This window comes from Mytilus californianus, unplaced genomic scaffold, assembly GCF_021869535.1.
Source record: "Mytilus californianus isolate M0D057914Y unplaced genomic scaffold, xbMytCali1.0.p SCAF_22, whole genome shotgun sequence".
Lineage (NCBI taxonomy): Eukaryota > Metazoa > Mollusca > Bivalvia > Mytilida > Mytilidae > Mytilus > Mytilus californianus.
The window spans coordinates 3410152-3417048 of record NW_026262671.1 but is presented as its reverse complement, the minus strand read 5'-3'; the positions used below and the strand labels follow the sequence as shown (position 1 = coordinate 3417048).

General features: G+C 32.3%; 1 long non-coding RNA gene across 1 annotated transcript; it reads left to right on the top strand.

Moving 5' to 3' along the window:
* The first annotated feature begins 4928 nt into the window (after positions 1-4928).
* Positions 4929-6608, top strand: LOC127732039 (uncharacterized). The gene is made up of 3 exons (XR_007996036.1): positions 4929-5054; positions 5458-5628; positions 6481-6608. It is a non-coding gene; the product is annotated as an uncharacterized LOC127732039 (long non-coding RNA).
* Positions 6609-6897: the final 289 nt, after the last annotated feature.

Below are 6897 nucleotides of genomic sequence, written 5' to 3'. Positions count from 1 at the left end.
AATAAATCATCACAAAGGATATTATTATTTTGAACCTTTCTAAATCCTTCATTACACTTTATGCTGTATAACAGTATTATGACAGCAGCTAACGATATTTACATGTAATTATCGAATGTTTCATAGGAAGTTAACTGATTCAGGCGGTTGACTTGACGTTATAAAGATAATTAACTCCTTTGTTATTTAGATGTACATCGTTCATGACCGAGAGTTGAAATCATTCCGCAGTAAAGGACCTAAATATCGTCCCCCTTCAATTATTAATTGGAATGAGTGTCGTAACATCATCCACGACTCACTATGTACTTACTGCTTGAAATGGATAAAACGAGAAAAAGTTGACAAAAATCTTTAGATTCTTTTTTTAATTCTGTAATGAGCATAGTTGATATTCGTATAAAACATTTCAAAGAACATTTTACTCCTAACAACAACCATAATAGCCCTATTTCTCGTATCAAACATAAGCTAAAAGAACTCGACAAGGAATTTGTTTTTGTCCCGGCTGAAAAGGCTTCTTATAATATCATTATTGTTTGATGTAAATTTTACATTGAGGTTCTGCAAAAGGAAATCACGAATTCACCAACATTCCAACTGACTCCATTTTCAGAAAATGACATCTGTAACAAACATAAACTTTTAGCTACCTCTTTTCAAGCAGAACCAAATGCAATGACAGTTCCAACTGTGTAATGGCTTCCGAAACTGCACAGAACACCTTACAAATATAAATTTATTTCGTCTGCAAGCCATTGTTCCACTACTAAACTGTCTATTCTACTTACCAGTACACTTGGTACAATCAAAAACATCGTTATAAATTGTTTAAATAAGGTCTTTGAAAAAAGTGCTATCAATTACTTTTTAAGTGTCAAAAATTTGTTGGAAGTACTTGATAAATTGCATGCTTATATTGGTGATATCTGTTCAAAGTTTTGATTTTTCTACCCTGTATACCACTTTGCCTCATAATCTTATTATGAAATAAATTAACACACCTAATTCCAAAGCCAGATTGCGAATATATATGTTCAAACTCTTTTAAGTCATTTTTTAGTAACAACAAACAAAAGAACTATGTCAATTGGACCTTCTTTGATACTATAACTACCCTTCAATTTTTACTTTATTTTAACATTTTTGTTTGCTATGGCGATTCCGTATATCGTCAAGTTATCGGAATTCCAATGGGGCTAACTGTGCACCACTTATTGCAGATCTGTTTCTGTATTGATATGAGTTACAATTTATGACTAAAATAAGCAAAGACCTATCGAAACAACATTTGATAAAAAAAATTAATAACACTTTTAGATAGTTGGATGATATATTGGCTCTCAATAATGACGACTTCAGTATGTATACTTAAGAGATTTATCCTGCTGAACTGACTTTAAATTAAGCTGATACTAACAATGAACACTGCCCTTTCCTGAATCTTGATATCTATATCTTTAACAGGAAGCTTAATGCCAAAATTTATGATAAAAGAGAAAAATTTTCATTTCCTATTGTTAATTGTCCATTTTGAGATGGTGACGTTCCCTTGTCACCATCTTATGGTGTTTATATATCTCAACTTGTTCGATTCGCTCGTGTATTAACAACGTATTTGATTTTAAATAAAGAAATCTCTATATTACTGAAAATTATTACACCAGGGGTTTCGATATCACAAACTAGTCAAAACATTTACCAAATTTTATCATTGGTACAAGGACATCATTCGTAAACATAAATCAACATGCATACATCTTATACGTTCAGGTATTTCACGTCCAATCTTGTATGATAATGTTCCATACCAAGCACTTACATGTCGGCTTTCACCTCAAAAGCTAAGCAAACCTTTAAACAGACTTATTCAGAAGGGATATCGTTACGATACTGTTGTCAAGGCATTAAAGATGGCATATTTTGGTATTAATATTGATTCACTCATAGGGTCTTTGCATCGGAAATAAACACATTTATTCTAAAACCAGTTGTTGGCATGATACGGGTTATGTTCTTCTCTTATATTTTATGATGGTATGATACTAAACCCTAATGGGAGGGATTGTGCTTGATTTCCATATGATGAAGATGTAATCTTTAATCAATTTAATTGATGTCTGGAGCTTGCATGTCAGTAACTGCTTGTAGTCCTTTGTTAATTGATGTATCATTGCCATTTTGTTTAGTTTCTTTTGTTACCTATATTGACATCGTACACAGACTTCTTTTCGACTGAGTTTTATTGTGCGTATTGCTGTCCGTTTGTTTATTCTTCATTTGCTTTATAGGTATGAGGTATAGGGTAGGGTTGAGATCTCACAAAACATGTTTAAACCCGCCGCATTTTTTGCGCATGTCCCAATTCATGAGCCCCTGCCTTTTGTGAGTTTTGTATGTTTTTTAATTTTAGTTCATTTATAAGTTTTGGAGTTTAGTGTGACGTCCATTTTCACTAAACTAGTACACATTTTGTTTAGGGGCCAGCTGAAACCCGCCGCCGTGTGTGGGATTTTTCTCGCTGTGATGAAGACCTATTGGTGGCCTTCCGCTGTTTTCTGCCCTTTAGTCGGGGTGTTGTCCCTTTGACACATTCCCCATTTCCATTCTCAATTATATGTAGAAAAATCTAAGAAATAATTTGTTGATTTTGTTTTTGTTTTCAGCGAAAGACATTGGCAAGCATATTCAATACAACTTGACACAATATGAACGTATAGCTGTGGTGCATGAAGACATAATTGGATGGTCAGATAATACAGTTTATATTCTTCCTTCAGATGTTGTTGTTACAAATTGAATCAATCAGAGTCCTATCAAAATTCTAGATTCTTGTCTCAAGTGATGATCCACACAATTATTCAACCTGAAGTAATTTATAATCAAAAACCGCTTCCAAACAATAGCTTAAACCGTACAAATCAACAATGAAGTTGTACTTAAGTACTGTAAAAATCGTGTTGTTGTTGTTTACTGATTCAGTATTTTTGAATTATTGATTGTACAAGTAACGTGATGCATCTCATCCTGTCAACACTTGAGGTCCTATATTATTTAATAATTTTTGTACATTTTGTTTCTTAATATGTTTGATTTGAGGGGGGTTCTCTAAATCCAGTCATCTAACTTTATGACAGATCGACTGAAAATTGTAATGTATACTAAAAAATTAAACGATAGTAAAAAAGGTAAACATTTGCTGGCTATACTGCGAAGTTGGTTAGTTACTAGTATCTGACAAAAAAGACAAGGGACTTATTTTATCATTAAAATTTACGAGTGTAAATTAGTAAAAAAAACTTAGTTTATCAAAGACAAAAATATCTTGATGATATATATTTATCGGTCGTCCCACTGTCTATATCTCTCTGTTCAGCTCTTAATAAAATTGCTTATCACGGCTTTGTGACGTCAAATACGTTGACCCGGCCTTCATAACTTTGACCCGGACTCGACTACGTCATAATGTTTGAACCGACGTTAATACGTTTGACCCGAACCTATCAAGACGTCTTCCGGTTTGCTGATGAACAAAGATAACACTTGTTTCTATCATACAAAATACGCAAATACAAGCCGATGAATCAATTATCGGGTTATCTGCATATTGATATTGTAGAATATCAGCTGCTCGACACAATATAAAGCCTTTTTGAACTCGTTCGCTGCGTTCACTCGACGAAAAGCTTCATATTGTGACTCGCAGCTGATTTTTTACGATATCAGTATGCAAACAACCTGATAAGCGGTACATATTTTTAAACATAAAAAAATAATAAAAAGACATAATCATATACATTATACCTTTATTGTTAACATACATGTAGGGCTATGCATTATACGTGAAAAAAGGATATAAGAGCATAATTAATACGTAAGAAAATCAGAGCTACCTTTTCTTCTTTCAAATGAAATGGTCAAACTTCTACTAAAATGCATCCCTCCATCTCAGAAAGAGTATGTATGTATTCCTGGTCGAGTTTTGTCCATTGTCTGTCATGATCTATGACTGTATCCTTTACGTGTTTACATGTCAATCAGAAATGCTTCCCCTTTTTGCTCAATCTTTTGTTTTCTATGTTATATATGTGTGCTGTTTTTCTTTTCTTCCTTTTTTGTCTTTTAACCTGATTGTGTCTGTTTTGTTATATTTTTGATGATTTTGGTTACTCTTGTAACTTAAGAAAAGGTGTTTCCATGTTATGGATTAACACTCCTGCGGTTCTTTGCAGGCAAATGATAAAAAAAGATTTGTTGAAAATGTTACAGGTACCACTAAGGACGTGGCAAGCTAATTACGATAGTTACAATCACGAGCTAAAATCATGTCATTTACAAACCATGAGTCATTTCCAAATTAAAAACAAACAATGAATGCTACCAAGGTTTTACTATTTGAATTGTTTTACACTTGTCATTTTGGGGCCCTTTATAGCTTGCTTTTTGGTGTGAGTCAAGGCTCCGTGTTGAAGGCCGTACTTTGACCTATAATTGTTAACTTTTAATACATTTCGACTTGGATGGAGAGTTGTCTCATTGTCACTCAAACCAAATCTTTTTATTTATATTAACATACAGAAAACAATTATATATTTACACATATTAATACAAATGATAATAATAAACGTTAACCTTAAATTATGATGTTTGCGTTAACAAAAATTGTGTTTCACTGTTTAGCTGTGTGTGATACTCAAAATCTCTTTTTATTCGAACACAGCTTTGTCTACATTTAATCTTATTATGATCATTTCTATATAAAGCAAAATAGATGATGCATCTTCACTGGTACTATATTACAAAATAATTTATAAGACAGATTATTAATGTTTAACCTTCCTAGCGAAAATGAGCGTTATCCTTCTCTAATTACAGGTATGATGATGGCAATAATATCATTGGATACTATGATTGTTTTCTGGCCAATGCAAACTGTCCTGTATTTGCATTGCTAAACAATCAAAATCCCATAAATAATGGTGATGAAATTGATACAGATGGCTTATTTACAATATCTGACAAAATATTTGCGTTAAACTTTTCTACAACTGGAAGTAAGATTATTATTTTATGTAGCTGAAACGTTTCGAAAAAAGGAGACTCAGCAATACAGAAAGAAAGAAAAACAAGTAGATGTACTGTATATGTTTTTCTTGGTGAAAAACAAACATTTGGATTGTAAATTCCCATTTCCTTATATCATAAACTACTGAAAGAAAGTTGAACCTTCTTCAGACAATGCGTCAGATGACGGCTTGGCAGTTCTTTATAGGCTTTTGTCGTTATTAAGCTCGCAAAGTTATGATCTTTTTTTAATTTTCAAATTTTATGTCATGAACCTGTTGGAGGTAGTTAAAGAAACCAAAGTTATGCGCACGGTAATCACATTATAATATGTTTCAATCGTATTTCAACCGGGACTTCATTAATCAATTCGGAATTGATTTTTTATTGCAGACGTGCCGATTGAATTCCAGTTAGCAGATGAATTAATTGACATCCCGGACCATTCTGCAGTAGACACTTATGTCACGAGTATTCGAATTCTAGACCCAGATTTCGGAGATTTTGTTGAGAATATAAAATTTGACTATGACAACCAATATTTCTACTTTGATACAAAGTTAAGTAAGTATTACAGGCTTCCACCAATTCAATATAGTCACCGTACGCTTATTATGGCCTGTTGATCCTAGTAATTTCTATAGATTATTTATCATTCTCTGTAATTTTTATAGCTGTTGTTGGATACTAGTATATAAAAATGGCATAACATCGCATTCAAAACATAAGGCTCAGGTATCGGAAAGAATTGGAGATTTAAATATGTGTTTTTATGTTTTGAAATTTACAGTTGCTTTTCTTAAGCTATGACAAAAAAGACCCTTAAATTATAATCATATTTATCTAAGGTCAACTTTGTATCGTGAAGTTGAAACCTCAGTTTTAAAATGATTTATGAATTTATGAACAGACAGTTTTAGAAAGGTTTGTTATAAATCAAGTCACGCCCAATTTACTGACTACTAAGCTGATGATACGCTCGGGAACTTATTGTTCACCAGCAACGGTATCGACCAAGTGCTGTAAAAGTGTAAATGTTATTTAAGTTTTTTTACGTCTTTTATCAATTATTTGTTTTTAAATATAGAAAATCAGAAAATTCCTAAACTTTTTAATTTTTATTCTTATATTTTATTCTGGATGAAACATATGTTTGAAATTGGAAAACAGATTTTATGGGCGCTAAGTAATGTAAGTTGAACTAGAACAAAATGTATTGAACTTGGATATAGCCAAAGTTGGTGACAGTCATACAAAAAAAAAACGAACTCCAAGGAAAATTCAAAACGGAAATTCCCTTATCATGCTTCTCACATGGCAAATTCAAAAGCGCATTTCCTTATTTGGAAATTGTGATTAAACCTGCTTTTATAGCTGGCTTAACCTCTCACTTGATTGTTTTCTTTTTCATTACAGGAAGTGTACATGTAAAGACCTCACTACCACACATTAAAGGAAAACAAAATGCAACTCTAAACTATACGTTTACAGTTCAAGACTCGTGCTTCAATTTTGCTAAAGTTAGCACCACCATAATAGTGTACAATGCTGTAAGTATTGACATAAACCAAACAACAAATAGTTGAAATTTACTTCTCTTGACTTTGAATTTCCAATTTACGATGGCTTATATCATTCTTTTTTATTTATACCGTAAAGCGAAATATTTGGTTGATTTTAAAAGTGGTTAAAATTTTGTTTGTCTGGCACTTGAGTCAATCCCGAATTTTTAAAGTTCTGTTATGGATATCAATGTTTTAGGGATGATTACAATATTGGATGTGAGGACCTACCAATTATATAATTTGTGTAATAGTATTTCTCCCTCATTAT